The sequence below is a fragment of the Furipterus horrens genome, unplaced genomic scaffold (assembly GCF_987537825.1).
Source record: "Furipterus horrens unplaced genomic scaffold, mFurHor1.1.pri manual_scaffold_12, whole genome shotgun sequence".
Classification (NCBI taxonomy): domain Eukaryota; kingdom Metazoa; phylum Chordata; class Mammalia; order Chiroptera; family Furipteridae; genus Furipterus; species Furipterus horrens.
Window position 1 is genome coordinate 43,257,909 of NW_028327182.1, and position 19,921 is coordinate 43,277,829.

Genomic DNA, 19,921 nt, shown 5'->3' on the forward strand with positions numbered 1-19,921 from the left:
TTTTCATCACTCTAGTAAGAAACCCTATCTCCCCAGCATTAGGCAACCACTAGTCTCCCTTCTATTATGGATTTGCCTATTATGACATTTCATACAAATGGGATTGTATAATATGTGGCCTTTTTTTTTTTTAATCTTTTTTTTAAATGTGTTTTATTGATTATAATATTACATTTGTCCCAATTTCCCTTCCCTCTGCTCCCCTCCACCTGGTGGCCCCCCTCCCTCCAGTTGTCCCCCCCTTTTAGATCATGTCCATTAGTTGTGCATATAGTTCTTCTCAACCTCTGTCTATTCCATTCCCTCCTACCATGATCCTTAATTCCTATATCATCTCCCTCCCTCTCCCCATTCCCCCTCCCTGTTGACCTCCCCCCAATATGTTCCCCGTACCTATAGTTCTTTTTCCACTCTCGTTGCCTGTTTAGTTTGCCTTTGTTTCAGTTCCCTAGCTTCTGTTGTTTCTTGTGATGCAGTTTTCATTTTAGATTTCATAGTCTTGATCCTCCTTTTTCTAAACCAGTCCCTTTAACATCTCATATAACAGTGGTTTGGATCTAATGAACTCTTTCAGTTTTATTTTGTCCTGGAAACACTTTCTCTGCCCTTCTATTCTGAATGACAATTTCGCTGGATAGAGTATTCGTGGTTGTAGGTTTTGGATTTTCATTACTTTGAATATTTCTTGCCAGTCCCTTCTTGCCTGTAGGGTCTCCCTTGAGAAGTCAGCTGATAGTCTAATTGGGATCCCTTTGTACATGATTCTTTTCTTCTTTCTTGCTGCTTTTAGGATTCTCTCTTTATCTTTAATTTTTGACATTTTGATTATAATGTGTCTTGGAGTGGTTCTCCCTGGGTCCAGTTGTTTTGGAACTCTCTGTGCTTCCTGGACCTGTAAGTCTATTTCTTTCCCCAAGTCTGGGAAGTTCTCCTTTATTATATTTTCACTCAATTTTTCAAATTCTAGTTCATCTTTCTCGCTCTCTGGCAAACCAGTGATTCTTATGTTGGGCCTTTTATAGCTGTCCCAGAGGTTTCTGATCCTCTCATCGTTGCTTCCCATTTCCTCTCGCTGCTTTGGTTGACTGCTTGTTCCTTCTCCATATTCCGGTTTGTTGAAATGAACTCTGGATTTTTTTTCCTCACCATCTGTCTCGTATGTGGTTTTGTTCCTTTCGTTATGAGTGTTTTTCGCTTCTTTCTCATCTTTTTCCAGATCTTTTGTTAATTCTGTAAGCCACCTGATAACAATGGCCCTGAACTGAGCCTCTGACAGGTTTCTTATTTGTTCATCTGTCAGGTTCTTCATCTGTTGCCTGGTGAGCTGCGCCACCAGGATTTCTATAGTTGTCTGCCTCATTTTGACAGATGCGTTTTGTTTTCTTGGGCCGACTATAGGGGGCAGTGCCTGTGTACTCGTCACAACCCAGCGACCGGCGGCAATCCGCAACCTTTCTCGCCGTGCTGTGGCCCTTTGTCGTCACAACCCAGCGACCGGCGCCGATCCGCGACCTATTTCGCAGCCCTGTGGCGCTTTCTTTGGGGGCGGGGGTCCAAGATGGATTCACACAGTTATTCCGCTAGTAGACTGGGATCCGTCCTCCCGCCCCCCTGGGCCTCACTGTTCAAGGCGATGCGGTGGCTGCTTTCCCCAGCGTTGGGGTCGCGAGCTGCCGGGGGTTCGACTGCAGCTGGGATTGTTCTCCCTGCCGCTGTCCCTGGTGCGACTGCAAACAGCACCGCCCCCTTTCGCTCCCCCTACCTGCCCAAAGGGCGCCGCTGGTTTATAACTTCATACGTCGGGCTTCCGTGTAGTTTTATTTTCTGGAATTTCTAGTTATCCTTTGTTTTGAAGTAGTTGTATTCCTCTCTAGTTGTAGAGGGAGACCGAGCGCGTCCGTCTAAGCCTCCATCTTGGCCGGAAGTCCGGCCTTTTTTTCTTTAGCTGCTTTTACTTAGCATAAAATTTTCACCCATGTGGTAGCATGAATATTTCATTCCCTTTTATGGCCAAACAATATCCTGCTGTATGGCTATACCACATTTTATCTGTCAGTTGATGGACATTCTGGTTGTTTTTGCCTTTTACTTCCTGAATAATGCTGCTGTGAACATTTGTGTATGAGTTTTTGTGTGCACACGTTTTCATTTCTTTGGGGTATATATTCCCAGGAGTGAAATTGCTATGTCAAAGGTAACTCTCTTTAAACTTTTAAAAACTGCCAGACTTTTTTCCAAAGTACCTCTACCATTTTACATTCCTTCAAGCAGCATAGAGGATTTTGATTTCTACACATTCTTTCCAACAATCCAATTGTTTTTATCTATACTTGATTGTAGACATCTTAGTGTGTGCAAAGTAGTATCTGCTTGTGCTTTTGGTTTGCATTTCACTAATGACTGATGATGTTGAGCGTCTTTTCATGTGATAATTTGTGTATCTTTTTTGGAGAAATGTCAATTCAGATTCTTTGCCCAGTTTTAATTCAGTTATTTGTCTTTTTTATTAGATAGTTGTAAGAGTTCTTTATATATTCTGGATACAGGTCCATTATCAGACATATGATTGTTTTCTCACTTTCTTGAATTTATCCTGTGATAAAGTTATAATTTATTAAAATTATATTTTATAGATTATGATATTACAGTTGTCCCAATTGTTCCCCATTAGTCCACTTCCACCCAGCACCACCCCACTACCTCAGGCATCCCTCGTCCACTGTCCATGTCCATGGGTCATCCTCATAAATTCTTTGGTTACTTCATTTCCCATAGTGTACTTTACATTCTCATGGCTATTCTGTAACTATCTATTTATACTTCTTAATCCCCTCACCTCTTCACCCATTCCCCCACAACTCCTACCCATCTGGCAACAATCAAAGCACTCTATCCATGATTCTGTCTCTGTTCTTGTTTGCTTAGTTTGTTTTTGAGATTCAACTGGTGATATGTATTTTTGGCCATTTTTTAAAAGTATGTTTTATTGATTATGCTTTACAGTTGTCCCAGTTTCTTTTCTTTCTTCACCCCTCCACCCAGTGACCCCAGTCTTTCCAGTTGTCCGCTCCCCCTTAGTCCATGCCCATTGGTTGTGCATATAGTTCTTTTCAACATCTTTCTGTCTACTCCACTTCCTTCTACTCGTCGGCAGCCGTCCGTCTCGAGAGACGATGGTGTAGCTTCTTAAGAGTCTATCTGCACCGCCGAGAATGGTTGTGCAGTCCGACTCGGGAGTGACACGGTATCTGTCTCCTCCCGTGTTGAATCGACATCTTGCGATGACGCTGGAGTGTCCTCTCCAGTGAAGCTGAAGCTACAGAGCCTGGGCAGGGTGATATGGAGGGTCTGCTGTTGCCCATGCAGCAGACCCCCCCTCTCTTCGCAGCTGAAGGGTCCAAGGGAAAGACGGAGTCAATACAGCTTGGCTTCAGGTGCGCCGCAGGAGTTGCCGGTGTTGACTACAACGTCAAACCGCCTTAGGGACTCCGGCTCCGGATTTTCTGTCGGGGTTTACTCCCTTAGCCTTTCCCCTGAAGAGGTATGCCGCAAGGCAGCGGAGGTTTTTTGGAGTCAGAGTTTTCCTTCTCTGATGTGCCCTGACTGGAAGATCGAACCAGCGACACTTAGCTCGCAGGCCGACGCTCAATCCACTGAGCCAAACCAGCCAGGGTAACTTCCTTCTACTATGCTTCTTAATTTCTGTACCATCACCCTCCCTTTCCCCCCCTTTCCCCTCTCCACTGACTTCCCCCCAATAAGTTCCCCATACCTATAATTCTTTTCACACTCTCGTTGCCTACTCAGTTTGCTTTTGTTTCGATTCCCTAGCTTCCGTTGTTGGTTGTTGTAATAGAGTTTTCATTTTAATGTTCATAGTTTTGATGCTCCTTCTTCTAAGCAAGTCCCTTTAACATCTCATATAACAGTGGTTTGGATCTGATGAACTTCAGTTTTACTTTGTCCTGGAAGCACTTTCTCTGCCCTTCTATTCTGAATGACAGCTTCGCTGGATAGAGTAATCGTGGATGTAGGGTTTTGTTTCTCATTACTTTGAATATTCCTTGCCAATCCCTTCTTGCCTGCAGAGTCTCCTTTGAGAAATCAGCTGATAGTCTTATTGGGACCCTTTTGTACACAATTCTCTTCTTCTCTCTTGCTGCTTTTAAGATTCTCTCTTTATCTTTAATTTTTGACATTTTGATTATAATGTGTTTTGGTGTGGTTCTCCCTGGGTGCAGTTTTTTTGGAACTCTCTGTGCTTTCTGGACCTGTAAGTCTATTTCCTTCCCCAAGTTAGGGAAGTTCTGCTTCATTATTTTTTCACATAATTTTTCAATATCTAGTTCTTCTTCACCTCCTGGCAACCCTATAATTCGGATATTCGCTCTCTTATAGTTCTTTCCCAGAGGTTTCTGAGCTTCTCCTCATTTTCCTCACTTCTGGTTTCCTCCTTCTGCACTGGTTGATTGTTTGTTCCTTCCCTATGTTCCGATTTGTTGATTTGATCCCTGGTTTTCCTTCCCTCACCACTTGTTTCAGATGTGTTTTTGTTCATTTCAGCAGGACTAGCCTTCATTCCTTCCCCGTCTTGATTAAGTCCCACTGTTATTTCTGTAAGCTGTCTTATAACTATAGCTCTGAACTGAGCCTCAGAAAGGTTATCTATCTATTTGTCTGTAATTTGTGTATTTGCTTTCTAGTCAGCTGCGTGATTGGTATCTCTATCATTATCCCTGCCATCCTGACACGTTTGTTTACTTTTCCTTCTTGGCCTGGGATGTCACACCTCCTACACTATAGGGGGCGGAGCCCTGTGCCCTCCTCACTACCTGGTGACCCTTCTTACCACACTGTGGTGCTTTGCGTGGGAGCGGGGGTCCAAGATGGATTCCTGCTGTTCACCCTCCGCTGAGAGACTGGGAGCCTCCTCCTCCTCTGTCACCATGCCCTCTGGGCTTCACAGTCCGAGGCAGTGGGGGTCTGCCTTCCCCTGTATTGGAATTGCGAGTTGACGGGTCTGGGCTGCAGCCGGAGTTGCTCCCCTGGCGCTTCTCGCCTACTGTTAAATATGGGTGTCTGTGCTTATCGCAGTCCTGCTGCTCGTTGCTGCAGCTGCCGCCGGCAACACAGCTTGATCTCTCTGCCCTGGGTTTGCCCCTCCTACCCGTCCTGACGAGAACCACTTGTTTATAACTTCATATGTTGGACTTCCATGTTACTTTATTTTCTGGCACTTCTGGTTATTTCTGGTTTTGTGGTAGTTGTAGTCCTTCTTAGTTGTGGAGGGAGATGGAGTGTGTCAGTCTAGACCTCCATCTTGGCCAAAAGTCTTTGCTTTTTGCCATTTTATTGTTCAAAGTTTTGATCTTTTTTTTCATTAAATAAGTCCCTTATTTAACATTTCATATAGTAATGGTTTGGGGATGAACTCCTTTAGTTTTTCCTTGTCTGGGAAGCTCTCTATCTGCCTTAGGATTTTTAATGATGGCTTTGCTGTGTACAGCAATCTCAACTGTAGGTTCCTGCTTTTCATGATGTTGAATATTTCTTGCCAGTTCCTTCTAGCCTGTAAAGTTTCTTTTGAGAAATCAGTTGACAATCTTATGGGAACTCCCTTGTAGGTAACTAACTGCTTTTCTCTTGCTGCTTTAAAGATTCTCTTTATCCTTAACCTTTGGCATTTTAATTATGATGGGTCTTGGAGTGGGCCTCTTTGCATCCATGTTGTTTGGGCCTCTGTGCTTCTTGAACTTGTACATCTATTTCCTTTACCAAATGAGGGAAGTGTTCTTTCGTTAGTTTTTCAAATAGATTTCCAATTCCTTGCTCTTTTTCTGCTCCTTCTGGTATCTCTATCATGAGAATGTTGGAATGTCTGAAGTTATCCCAGAGGCTGCTTACACTGTCCTCGTTTTTTGGGGGGGGGGGGATTCTTTTTTCTTCTTGTTGTTCTCACTGGTGGTTTTTTGCTTCCTTATGTTCCAAATACTGATGTGATTCTCGGCTTCATGCACTCTACTGTTGTTTCCCTGTAAATGGTTCTTTAGTCCAATAGTGTATCCTTCATTTCTGACTGGGTCTTTTTTATGCTGTTGGGGTCCCTACTAAGTTCCTTGAGCATCCTTATAACCAGTGTTTTGAACTCTGCATCTGGTAGATTGCTTATCTCCCTCCACTTTGTGTAGTTCTTCTTCTGGAGTTTTGATGTGTTCTTTCATTTGGGCCATGTTTCTTTGTCTCCTCATTCTGGCAGTGTCCTTGTGTTTGTGTCTGTGTATTAAGTAGAGCTGCTTTGACTCTGTGTCCTGGTAGTGTGGCCTAATGTAGTAGGTGTCCTGTAAGGTCCAGTGGCATAACTTCCCCTATTACCGAAGTTGGGTACTCGAGGTATGCTCTTTGTGTGGGCTTAGTACACCCTCCTTTTGTAATTGAGCCTTGATTGCTATTGGCAGGTCAATGGGAAGGATTTACCCAGGCCAGTCAGCTGCAAGTTCTGGCTGTGACCACTGACCACCAACCTCCATCTTCCGTGGAAAATCAGCTGTGTAGGGGCAGCATGGTGGTACTCCAACATGGTCTGTAGCTGTCCACTGGGTGCGCAGGCTCTGGGGTCTCCTGGGTGGTGCAGGCCAAGGTTAGGCCCCACCTGTTTTTTGCTTGGGGCACCCTGTCTGAGCTATAAAGCAATCTGAGATGTGTGCTATTTGTGCTGGACTTGGAGATTCCCAGGCAAAACCAAGCTGTGAATCCAAGCTGGCTGCTGGTTGTGTGGGGCCTAGAGCTCACTGAGGCCAGCTGTTACTTGTTCGATAGTATTTAGGAAGTGTTGAAGCAGGAGCCAAGACCAGCCATTTATATGTAAAAGCAGTTTGGGTGTGTCCATAAATTATGTGGGGCGGAGTCTCTGGAGATCTCCCAGGTAGGTTAAGCAGAGTTAGCCAGGTTGATAAGAGTCTCAGATATGGCACCAATTTGCTGGTTCTGTGGTGGGAGTTTTAGAAAAGAGACATTGGCTTCTGCTTGCCTTAATACTGGGCACTTCAGTTCTCCCTGTATACCACTGGTGCCTTTCAAGCTGTTAAACTAGTGTTGGAGATCAGGGAGTGAGTCTGAGCAGGTGAGTCTATGTGTGAGTCTTTGAGAGGAACTGCTTGGGGCAGCCAGAAGCTGTGGGCACTTATCTTCCTGGCTCTGAAACCCTGGGCTGGGGGACTGGTGTGGGGCTGGGACTCCTTGATCCTGAGATATCCCTTTCAAAATTTTATCCACCACACGTGGGTGAGAAATGAGCCCATTCCTCGTCTATGCCCCTCCTTCCCATCTTGATGGATGAAGTTTCTTCAGTTCCATAGTTGTCAGACTATTCGACACAATTTCTGACAGTTCTAGAAGATGATATTTCTATATCTTTTATTTTATTTTATTTTATTTTTAAAATATATTTTATTGATTATGTTGTTACAGTAGTTCCAATTTTTTTCCCCTTTGCTCCCCTCTGCCCAGTACTCCTCTTCCTTCGAGCCATCCCTCCCCCCTTAGTTCATGTCCATGGGTTGTGCATGTAAGTTCTTTGGCTTCACCCTTTCCTATATTATTCTTAACTTCCCCCTGTCTATTTTGTACCAGTCGATTATGGTTTTTAATACCTGCACCATTTCCCCATTTCTCCCCCTCCCCCCTCCCAGCCAATAACCCTCCAAATGATCCCCATATCTATGATTCTGTTCCTATTCTGGTATGCTTAGTTGGATTTTGTTTTTATTTTTTAGGTTCAGTTGTTGATAGTTATGAGTTTGTTGTCATTTTAGTGTTCATAGTTTTGATCTTTTTCATAAGTTCCTTTGACATTTCATATAATAATAGCTTGGTGATGATGAACTCTTTTCAGCTTTACTTTGTCTGGGAAGCACTTCATCTGCCCTTGCATTCTAAATGATAACTTTTCTGGATAGAGTAGTCTTGGTTGTAGGTCCTTGCTTTTCATCACATTGAATACTGCTTGCCAGTCCCTTCTTGCCTGTAAAGTGTCTTTTGAGAAATCAGCTGAATAGTCTTATAGGCATCCCTTTGTAGGCAACTCTCCTGTTTATCTCTTGTTGCTTTTAGGATTCTCTCTTTATCTTTCACCTTTGGCATTTTAATCATTTTGTGTCTTGGTGTGGTCCGCTCTGGGTCCAGGTCTCCTGGGAGACTGTCCGTGCTTCCTGGACTTGCATGTCTATTTCCTTCACAAAATTTGGGAAGTTTTCTTCCATTATTTTTTCACATAAGGTTTCAATTCCTTGCTCTTCCCCTTCTCCTTCTGGCACCCCCATGGATCAGATGTTGGCACGTTTAAAGTTGTTTCAAAGGTTCCCAAGCCTCTCCTCATTTTTTTCCAATTCTTGTTTTCTCATTCTGTACTGGTTGAGTGGTTTTTACTTCCTTACATTCCAAATCATTGATTTGAAACCCAGTTTCCTTCCCTTCACCATTGATTTTGTTTCGATTTTCCTTTGTTTCACTTAGCATAGCCTTCAGTTCTTCCCTTATGCATTTGCCATACTCAAGCATATCTGTCAAGCCCGTGAGCATCTTTATCACCAGTGTTTTGAACTCTATGTCTGTTAGGTTGTCTATCCTCATCTGTGAGGTTGGCTATCTCCTCTTCGCTTAGTTCTCCCACTGGAACCTTGATTGGTTCCCCCTTTTGGACCATACTTCTCTGTATCCTCATTCTGACAGACTCCTGTGTTTATTTGCCTGTGTATCTTAGGTAGAGCTGTCGCTCCTCTTACATTGTAAGGTGCGATCTGTTTCACCATGTTGTGGTGCTACATGTGGTGAAGGGGTCTGAGAGGGAATATTGACGCTTGTGCAGCACTTGTCCCTTTTCCAGCACTTCTCCCACTTCCATATGGGACTGGTGCCTCTCTAGCTGTTGCCCTGGCTGTTTTTCCCAGAGTGGACGGGCCTGTGGACGTTCTAGGACTCTGGGGGCCCTTTAAACAAGCGGACTCTGCTGAGAGACTGGCAGTTTCTGCCTGCACCCCAGCTCCCACTGGTTTGCACAGTCAGAAACAATGAGGCTTGATTTTCCATGGTGCTGGGACTGTGAGCTGCTAGGTCTGGTGAGGAGCTGGGAACACTCCCCAGGTGTCCCTCCTGACTTTTGAAAATGTGTAACTATGCTTTCCACTGGCCTGACACTGCTGGCCAATGGTGCCGCCACCACACTGTGTCCTCCCCACCTCGGCTCCGCCCCTTCTACCTGTCTGGATGAGTATTTCTTCTTTATATCTTTGTTTGTTGGACTTCCATGCAGTTTGATTTTCTGGAACTTCTGGTTGTTTCTAGTTTTGAGGTAGTTGTATTCCTTCTTAGTTGTGGAGGGAGATAGAGCGTGTCCTTCTACGCTCCCATCTTTCCTGGAAGTCCTGGTTTTTCTTTATCGTAGTAGTAATTTTGATGTGTTGTGCAAAGAGCCATGTCTGTTGTGCCGCCATCTTGACTGAATCCCCTGTGGGTGGTTTTTATTATATAGTCCAACTCTTGTTACTGATTAACTGATATTTTCCATTATTGATTTATAAAATTTGTGTTTCTAGAAATTTGTATATTTTATATGTTATCCAGTATTAGTATACAGTTCATCATATTCCTTTATCATCATGTTTTTCCTGCAAAGTCAGTTGCAGTATTTTCTCTTCTTTTAATTTTAATAATTTGAATGTTCATATTTTTTTGTTAATCTAACTAAAGGTTTGACAGTTTTGTCGATCCTTTCAGAGAACTAAGTTTTGAGTTTTTGACACCCTCTCCTCCTGTTTCATTAATTTTCACTGTTATTTATTATGTTCTTCCTTCTGCTTGTTTCAGGTTTAATTTGCTCCTCTTTTTCAGTGTTTTCGTCTAACATGTACTAGTGTTTTATACGTTCACCTTCTACTTTGGTGCCTTAATGAGTGAGAAAAATAGGTTTTCTCTAAGTGTAAATATGTGTATTGCACAGAAAGATAATTAGGAAAATCAGTTTTTATTCAATTTTGGTTCATCTGTCAAGGCCAAAGCACTTCTTCTTACAGTCATTTTTATTTCTTTTACAACACATTTGTATGTGTGTATGTGTGTTATAAAAGAAATAATATTACTAAGAAGAGGTCCAAATTAATTTTTGACTTCTATTTTCAACTATAATAGAAAAAGTACTTCCTAGTTTTCTTCTGTAGCCATTCACTGTGTCCCATTCCTGAGTGAAGACAGTGAATCATTATTAAAGTTTGCCATGGGTTGTTACAGATGCATTTGGTTCCATTGAAGCTGGGCATCAGTGCACAGGTGTAGTGAATATGAGTAACTTAAAACATTGAGTACTGGATTAAACGGAATGGATGAAGTATGAGGTGTCTCAGCAGATAGTTCTATATGACTGTCCATTCACAGGAAGGTAAGGTAGGCTGTTTCCCAGAGGACCGTTCTTTTCTTTGTGTTAAATCTGCCCCTATATAAAAAGATTCCAGGATCTTCACTCAGTTGAAGAATGTGTGGAACTTGGTGTGCCCATTAGAAACCAGTGACAGTAGGCATAAGAAATTACAAAACACTTGGCCTGCTGTTATTCAGTGATGAAAGTGAGTATCATCATGAACTTCATTGGAATGTTTTTATGGGAGGTACTGAATCATATGGCTGTTGCTAGGAAACTCCTATAATTTGTTGATGTTTCACTAAATTTGATTCCTTGTTTTTTATAAAAACTGGGTTTGCACTAGTTTTTTTTTTACAAAATAAATAAAATAAAAATGCAACAAAATTTCAGTTGGTGAATTAACTAAGCATCTCATGTTTTATAATATGTACCATACTTTGGGAAACACTGGAAATACTTTTGGGTAAAAAGCATTGCTTTGGAATCAGGCCTGGTGTGTAGTTCTGACATCACTTATTTTCTTGAGCACCGCCTTGAGTTTGATTCTGAATCATGAAGTAGGGGAAAATAATACTTAAAGAGTTGATTTTTTATATATACATATTTTTAATCCTCATCTGAGGATATATATTTTTTTATTGATCTTTAGAGGGAGAGGAAGTAGGAGTTGGGGGTGGAGAGAGAGAGGGGAAAAAAAAGATCCGTTGCCTCCCATATGTACCCTGACTGGGGATTCAACCCACAGCCTAGGTATGTGCCCTGACTGGGAATTGAACCTGCAGCCTTTTGGTGTATAGGACAATACTCCAACCATCTGACCACCTTGCCAGGATGAGTTGATGGGTGTTTTAATTAAATGATGGTTTGTAAAGTGCTTGGTTCAGAAAAGATGTTAAAGTACTGGTCATTCTTTCAACAACCCACTCCTTATACCTTACCTTTGTAAGAAATTCCTTTATTTCATTTTAGTGTCATAGTTCTCAGACAACTTATCTCTCTAACTTGCTCCTTCAGAACCAAAATTATCACTGCTAGTTGTACATTTATTGGAAATCCAGAAATTTGTCCTTGTTGATAAAAGTTACTATGCTTAGTTTTCTATATGGGTTAAAAAACGAAAAGATCCTTTCAATGAATTTTATGTTGCAGTAACATTTTAAATGTGATTTGTATCTGTATTTTGAAAAATTGTGTATCATATATGGTGTTGAATGACTTTGACTTTAAGGTTAGTAAAGAATTCTTTTAACTTGTACATTTGAAAAGCTGATTAAAGAGCCATACTTAAGGAAATCATGGTAGTCACTATTTTGCCCAGGTTAGATTTTGCTAGCAAAAAGAAAGCCTTTCCAGTCTTGATCAAATGCTATATCAGAAGCTAATATTTAAATCAAGAGAAGGTAGTTGAACTTGGAAATTTTTAAATTGAATTTATTGAGGTGATATTAGTTAATAAAATTATTAGGTTCCAGGTATACAATTCTATAGTATATCATCTGTATATTGTGTTGTGTGTTCACCTCCCCAAGTCAAGTCTCCTTCTATCACCATTTATTCCCCCCTTTACTCTCTTTTACCTTCCCCTACCCCACTTCCTTCTGGTAATCACTATACTCTTGTCTATGAGGTGTTTTTTTTTGTTTTGTTTTGTTTTTGGTTTGCTTAATCCCTTCACCCTTTTTTACCCAGCATTCAAACCCCTCCCCTCTGACAGCTGTCAGTCTCTTCTCTGTATCTGTGAGACAGTTTCTATTTTGTTTGTTAGTTCAGTTTGTTCATTTTATTTCACTTAGCATAATACTCCCTACATCCATCCATACTGTTGCAAAGGGTAAGACTCCATCCTTTTTCACAGCTGAGCAGTATTCCATATTGTAAATGTACCACAGCTTGTTTATCTACTCATCTGGTGATGGGCACTTGAGCTGCTTCTAAATCTTTTGGTCATATAATTTAAGCTGTCTCTTCTGAGGCTTTTTTTTTTTTTTTTTTTTTTTTGTAATCTTATATACCTAAGTAGACTGGTTTTCTTGATTTTAAATGGTAGTGGCAAACTATTATTTTCAAGAAAAATAGGCATTGCATATTAACTTTCATAAGGAAGAAGTTGAATGTACTTTTTAAATTGAGATATAAATAGTCAAGTTAAACTTGATGTAAAATATGCATCCTTATACCTTAGTAAAATTCTTAGATTAAATAACTTTAATAGATAAATTTAAAAAATTGAATTGTTTACCTAATTACTGAGTTAGTGACTATGATATGAATTTTCTGGATTAAAAAATATACATAATGAATCAGAGAGGCCAGTGTTCTTTGCAGTTTTTTAAAGTATATTTTATTGATTATGCTGTTACAGTAATTCCATTTTTTTCCCCCTTTGCTCCTTTCTGTCCAGTACCCTCCTTACCTCCAACAATCCCACCCCCCTAGGTTCATGTCCATGGGTCGTGCATATAAGTTCTTCGGCTTCATCCTTTCCTATATTATTATTATTATTTTTTTTTTACAATTCACTGTACACATTTTATTTACAGTTTTGTACACTGTCTTAATATGAATGGGACTGCTTTTCCACTTGAGCCATTTTTTAACCAAAGCAAAATAACCTAGGTAATACAAAGGTGTTAAAATACAGCATAAAGATACAAAAACAGACATACTAATTCTAACTAAGAATGTAATTATGATGTTACATTTTTTATAATCCACAATTATGTTTAGGAAATCACACAAACATAGATCACTGATTTGAATGAAATGCATAAATTTGTAGCAAAGCTTTGTAGTTATAAAAAAACCAAAAAATTACCAAAGAATGCCCAAAATTAATGTTTATTCCACCTTTGTGTCATATTCTTGGATCCTTTACCAATGTTACATGAGGAAAAAAACAAAAGCAAACAAATGAAGAAGTAAAATCAGAATCACTAATGTTATCAAGTAGGGAAACAAATAAATTAAAATCTAGCAGCCATCAGCAAGAGTACAGCAAAGATAATGCTGTAAAAAAAAAAAAAAAAAGGAAAGAAAATAAAAAGAGAGAAGAAAATTGCTAGAAAACTGTATGCATCATACTCTTTCAAACCAGCAAAATATGCTCCCGCATACAATGGAACATAAGCAGAATTCTTTTCCTGTAAGGTATAGAAATGCAAGTTCTTTTTCAACTTTTGGATGGGTAAAATGTTTGTAATGATAATTCTCCTAAGCTATTACAGAGTGGGCCAGAAACACATTTATGGATTCTGGGGACGATGTGTACTGTAATTCTTTGATTGGGTAAGCAGACACTCTAGCCAAAACTTAAAAAAAAAAAAAAAAAAAAGATGAACACAGAAGTACAAGACAAAGGCGAATGAGACTTCTCTTATATCTTTGCAACATTTAGATGGAAATCAAATTGAAATGCGGTCCACTCCGCTTTTGAAGAGGCTTTGGTTCAGCTCCCAAATCTCGATTGCTTGACGCAGTCTCCTATGAGAATACTCAGAAGGTGTCTTCTTAAACAACAAACCTATTTTTAGTAGTGGAGCCGCTCTTAGTAGCTGTGTCTGCATGGGACTGATAACCAATCGTCATCTTTGGAGGAAGTCCTAACCTCTCCTTGTATACCCTCCCTATATATGTAACAGCGTCTCTGTTTTCACATTCAGTAGTCCATATTGCTATCTTATCACCTTTAGCTCTAACATTGACAACAGCTCCACATACATCATCACTGTAGTCATCAAAAGATTCTCCAATAAGGCACAGCAGTGTCTCTAGCCAAAAGCGATCGAGGTCACTTCGTCTCTGCTGTTTGCTTAATGTTATTAGCCATCGTCCTCCTCGTTTGTTTTTCTCATCTTCCCACATAGGCTTGATACTATCCTTAAAAAGTGAGTAGTCACAGCCAGGCATTAAATTACTAGACAACTGGATATGGTTGTATAGAGCCCAAAAGTCTTCAACAGTATCAAACTCAGATATCAGCCGAAGGTTTGCTTGCCAAGTTTTGCTTTTATCATTTTAAAAAAACCAGAGCGCCCATCTGTTCTGTAAAGGATGTTTAATATAGTGTTCTGGATTGGCAACCTCCTGGTTAGATTCTGTTTTCTTTTCTTCTGTAGACGGGGGATTAGGAGGAGTAGGGGTGGTTTCCAGTTCCACAGTCGCCATCTTAGATCCTCCTTTATTATTCTTAACTTCCCCCTGTCTATTTTGTACCAATTGATTATGCTTCTTAATCCCTGCACCATATCCCCATTTCTCCCCCTCCCCCCTCCCAGCTGATAACCCTCCAAATGATTTCCATACCTATGATTCTGTTCCTATTCTGGTTTGTTTAGTTGGATTTTGTTTTTATTTTTTAGATTCAGTTGTTGATAGTTATGAGTTTGTTGTCATTTTAGTGTTCATAGTTTTGATCTTTTTCATAAGTTCCTTTGACATTTCATATAATAATGGCTTGGAGATGATGAACTCCTTTAGCTTTACCTTGTCTGGAAAGCACTTCATCTGCCCTTCCATTCCAAATGATAGCCTTGCTGGATAGAGTAGGCCTGGTTGCAGGTTGCTTTTCATCACATTGAATACTGCTTGCCAGTCCCTTCCTGCCTGCAAAGTATCCTCTGAGAAATCAGCTGATAGTCCTATAGGCAGCCCCCTGAAGGCAACTCTCTGCCTCTCTCTTGCTGCCCCCAGGACTCTCTCTTTATCTTTCACCTTTGGTGTCTCAATCATGATGCATCCATGTATGGTTCCATCTGAGTCCAGCTTGCCCGGGACCCTCCGTGCTTCCCAGACCTGTACGTCCATCTCCTTCACAAAATTTGGGAAGTTTTTCTCATTCTTTTTCAATTCTTGCTTCCTCATTCTGCACTGGTTGACTTATTTTTCTTCCTTATGTTCCAAATCATTGATTTGAACCGCAGTTTCCTTACCTTCACCATTGGTTTTGTGTGGATTTTCCTTTGTTTCACTTAGCATAGCCTTCACTTCTTCTCTTACGCGTTTGCCATACTCAAGCATATCTGTCAAGCTCGTGAGCATCTTTATCACCAGTGCTTTGAATTCTGCATCTGTTAGGTTGGCTATTTCTTCGTCTGTGAGGTTAGCTATCTCCTTGTCACTTAGTTCTCCCACTGGAACCTTGATCCATTCCCCGTTTTGGGCCATATTTCTCTGTCTCCTCATTCTGACAGGCTCCTGTGTGTGTTTGTCTCCAGGTCCCAGGTAGAGCTGTCACTCCTGTTACGTTGTAAGGGGCGGAGCCTTAGGGATTCATCAGTGCAGTGCAACCTGTTTCACCAAGTTGTGGCACTGTATGTGGGGGAGGGGTCTGAGAGTGCCACCTGCCCAGCACTTGCGCCTTTTCCAGGCACCTCTCCCACTTCCACACCGGACTGTGCCCCTCTAGCTGCTGCCCTGGCCATCATTCCCAGAGTGGGTGGGTCTGCAGATGTTCTGGGACCCTGGGGGCCCTTTAAACAAGCAGACTCTGCTGAGAGACCGGCAGTTCCTGCTTCCACCGCAACTCCCACTGGTTTGCACAGTCAGAAACAATGAGGCTTGATTTTCCCCAGTGCTGGGACTGTGAGCTGCTACGTCAGGTAAGGAGCTGAGAATACTCCCCAGGTGTCCCTCCTGTGACTGCATTTTCTGCTGGCCTGCCGCTGCTGCTGCTACTACACTGTGTCCTTTCCACCCCAGCTCCGCCCCTCCTACATGTCTGGGTGAGTGTTTCTTTTTTATATCTTTGTTTGCTGGACTTCCATGCAGTTCTATTTTCTGGAACTTCTGGTTGTCTCTAGTTTTGAGGTAGTTGTGTTCCTTCTTAGTTGTGGAGGGAGACCCAGCATGTCTGTCTACGCGTCCATCTTGGCCGGAAGTCCCGTATTCTTTATTTATGACTGGTCCTTTTTTATGGTTTCTATGTCTTTTTTTTTAATGCTGTTGAGTGTCCTTATAATTGTTATTATAAACTCGCTCTGTTATAAATTGCTTGCCTTCATTTCACCCAGTTTTTTTCCTGGAGAATTCTCTTGTTCTTTCATTTTGGATCTGTTTTTTTGTGTTCCCATTTTGGGTACTTTGTATTTTCCCTGCAGTTTTTTAATTCGTATATTTTATGTGGACTTGGCACTATCTTGATTTTTCCTCAGTCACATCTTGTTTTGAAGTTCTGAAGCTGAAGGTCTGTTTTATTCAATGGCGTTTATACTTCTTTATGAAATATTATATATACCTTAAGTGTGTTTTGTTATATTTGTTTTATTATAGAAGTGACTTGACAAACATCAAAGGCAAAGGTATATATACTCTTTATTTAAAACCTGCTGCAACTGCAAGTTTTGCAACTGCCAGTAGGTGGCAATGTAAGTTCATGAAAAAATACTTGGCTCTATAAATTTAACAATTTTGAATACTGATTTTCTAAGCCTGGAAAGTTTTCATGTTACAGATAGCCTAAATGAGATTGATGGGGTGATATTGGCAACGGTGTGTTAAAAATGTCTATTATATTGATTTTTGCTTTACAATAATAGTTTTTGCAATTTTATTTATTTTTACCAGTTTCAAACTCTAGTGTGTATTAGAACTAAAAATTGGTTGCTGCTGGGCTCAGAGTCTCTGATTCTATAAATATGGGGTTTGGTTGGCACCTCTAACAAATTACCAGGTGGTGCTAATGTTGATAACTATTTTTAAGTGTACAGTTCAGCAGTATTAAATATATTCACTCTTTTGTTCAATCACCACCACCATCCAGCCTCATAATTCCTTTCATGTTGTAGAACTGACACTCTATACCTACTAAACAGTAACTTTCTATTTTCTCCTCCCAGCCCTTGACAGCCATCATTCTACTTTCTGCCCTTATGATTTTGACTGCTGTTTGATGCCTCATATAACTGAAATCGTATAGTAATTGGCTTATTTCATTGAGCATAAGGTCCTCAAGGTTCATCTATGTTTTAGCGTATTCAAACTTCTTTTTCTTGTTAAGGCTAGAAATAGTTCATTTTATGTGTATACCATATTTTGCTTATCCATTCACTGATAGACACTAGGCTGCTTCCACATTTTGGTTATTGTGAATAATTCTGTTATTCACAAATATCTCTTTGAGACCCTGCTTTCAGTTTTGGGGGGGGTATATACCCAGAAGTAGAATTGCTGGATAATTTGGTAATCCTGTTTTTAATATTTTGAGGAACTGCCATAATATTTTCCACAGCAGTTGTATCATTTTACATTCCTACCAACAGTGCACAGGGGATCCATTTTCTTTACTTCCTGATCAACAGTTGTATTCTGTTAAAAAATATTTAGGCATCCTCCTGGGTGTGAGATTGTATCGCATGGTAGTTTTGATTTGCATTTTTGTAATGATTGGTGATGTGCATCTTTCCATGTGCTTATTCATATATCTTTTTTGGTGTAATATCTATTCAAATATTTTGTTGATTTTTGAATCGGATTGTTGATTTTAGTTCTCTGTATTCAGGATATTAATCTCATATCAGCTATATGATTTGCAAATACTTTTTCTGTTGGTTGCCTTTTTACTCTGTGGGTTGAGTTTTTGATATACAGAATTTTAAAATTTTCATCAAGTTCAATCTGTTTATTATTTTTGTTGTTACTAGTGCCTTTGGTGTCGTATACAAGAAAGCATTGCATTGCCAAACCCATGTGTTGAAGTGTTTGTCCTATGTATTTTTCTAAGAGTTCTGTTGTTGTTAGTCTTCTATTTAGGTCCTTGATCCATTTTTAGTTCATTTTTATATATGGTATCAGGGAAGGGTCTAGCTTCATTCTTTTGCATGTTGGATATCCAGTTTTCCCAGCACCATTTGTTGAATGCTCTTTTCCCATTGAATGGTCTTGGCACCTTCGTCAAAAATCATTTGGGCTGGAGACTTCCAGCCAAGATGGAGGGCTAGATAGACATGGTGCGTCTCCCTCCACAACTAAGAAGGAATACAACTACCTCAAAACTAGAGACAACCAGAAGTTCCAGAAAATCGAGCTGCATGGAAATCCAACAAACAAAGATATAAAGAAGAAATACTCATCCAGATGGGTAGGAGGGGCGGAGCTGGGGAAGAGAGGACACAGTGTGGTGGTGGCGGCAGTGGCAGGCTGGTGGAAAGTGCAGTCACACATTTTAAAAGCTGGGAGTGACTCCTGGGGAGCGCTCCCAGCACCAGACCAGACCACACAGCTCACAGTCCCAGCCCTGGGGAAAATAGAGCTTCATTACTCCTAACTGTGAAAGTCAGTGATGCTTGGGGCGGAGGAGGAAACTGTCTCTCAGCAGAGTTCGCTTGTTTGAAGGGCCCCCATGGTCCTAGAACATCCGCAGACCCACCCACTCTGGGAATGATGGCCAGGGCAACAGCTAGAGAGGTGCCAGTACCATAGAGGTGGGAGAAGTGCTTGGAAAAGGGGCAAGTGCTGAGCAAGCAGCATTGTTCCCTCTCAGATCCATCCCCCACACACAGCGCCACAACGTGGTGAAACGGGTCGTCCTGTATTGACGAATACTTAAGGCTCCGCCCCTCTACCTGGGATGCGGAGGCAAACAAACACAAGAGCCTGTCAGAATGAGGAGACAGAGAAGTGTAGCTCAAAAGGGGGAACAGGTCAAGGTTCCAGTGGGAGAACTAAGCGAAGAGAAGATAGCCAATCTCACAGACGAGGAGATAGTCAACCAAACAGATGCAGAATTCAAAACACTGGTGATAAAGATGCTCACAGGCTTGACAGATATGCTTGAGTATGGCAAATGCATTGGGAAGAAGTGAAGGCTATGCTAAGTGACATGAAGCAAATTTCACACAAAACCAATGGTGAAACCGGGGTTCAAGTCAATGATTTGAAACATAAGGAAGAAAACAACAGTCAACCAGTACAGAATGAGGAAACATGATTTGAAAAAAACAAGCTTTGGCTTAGGAACCTCTGGGACAACTTTAAACCTGCCAACGTCCAAAACACAGAGGAGCCAGAAGGAGAAGAGGAAGAGCAGGAAATTGAAAGCTTGTGTGAGGAAATAACGAATGAAAACTCCTCAAATTTGTTGAAGGAAATAGTCATACAAGTCCAGGAAGCACGGAAAGTCCCAAACAAGCTAGACCCAAGGAGGACCACACCAAGGCACATCATAATTAAATTAAAATGCCAAAGTTTCAAGATTAAGAGAGAATCTTAAAAGCTGCAAGAGAAAAGCAGAGTTACCTACAAAGGGGTGCCTATAAGACTGTCAGCTGATTTCTCAGAAGAAAGTTTGTAGGCAAGAAGGGGCTGGAAAGAAGTATTCTAGGTGATGAAAAGCAAGGACCTACAACCAAGATTACTCTATCCTGCAAAGCTATCATTTAGAATGGAGGGCAGATAAAGTGCTTCCCAGACAGGGTAAAGCTAAAGAAATTCATCCTCACCAAGCCATTATTATTTGAAATGTCAAAGGAACTTACTTAAGAAAAAGAAGATCAAAATTATGAACATTAAAATGAC

At 40.9% G+C, this 19,921-nt stretch overlaps 1 protein-coding gene and 1 pseudogene across 3 annotated transcripts in view; one reads left to right on the forward strand and one right to left on the reverse strand.

Moving 5' to 3' along the window:
• The window catches only part of NAA16 (N-alpha-acetyltransferase 16, NatA auxiliary subunit), a 92,697-nt gene that overhangs the window by 37,958 nt on the left and 34,818 nt on the right, over nucleotides 1-19,921 (forward strand). The window lies entirely within an intron of this gene.
• LOC149996078 (eukaryotic translation initiation factor 4E pseudogene) lies at nucleotides 13,725-14,577 on the reverse strand (annotated as a pseudogene).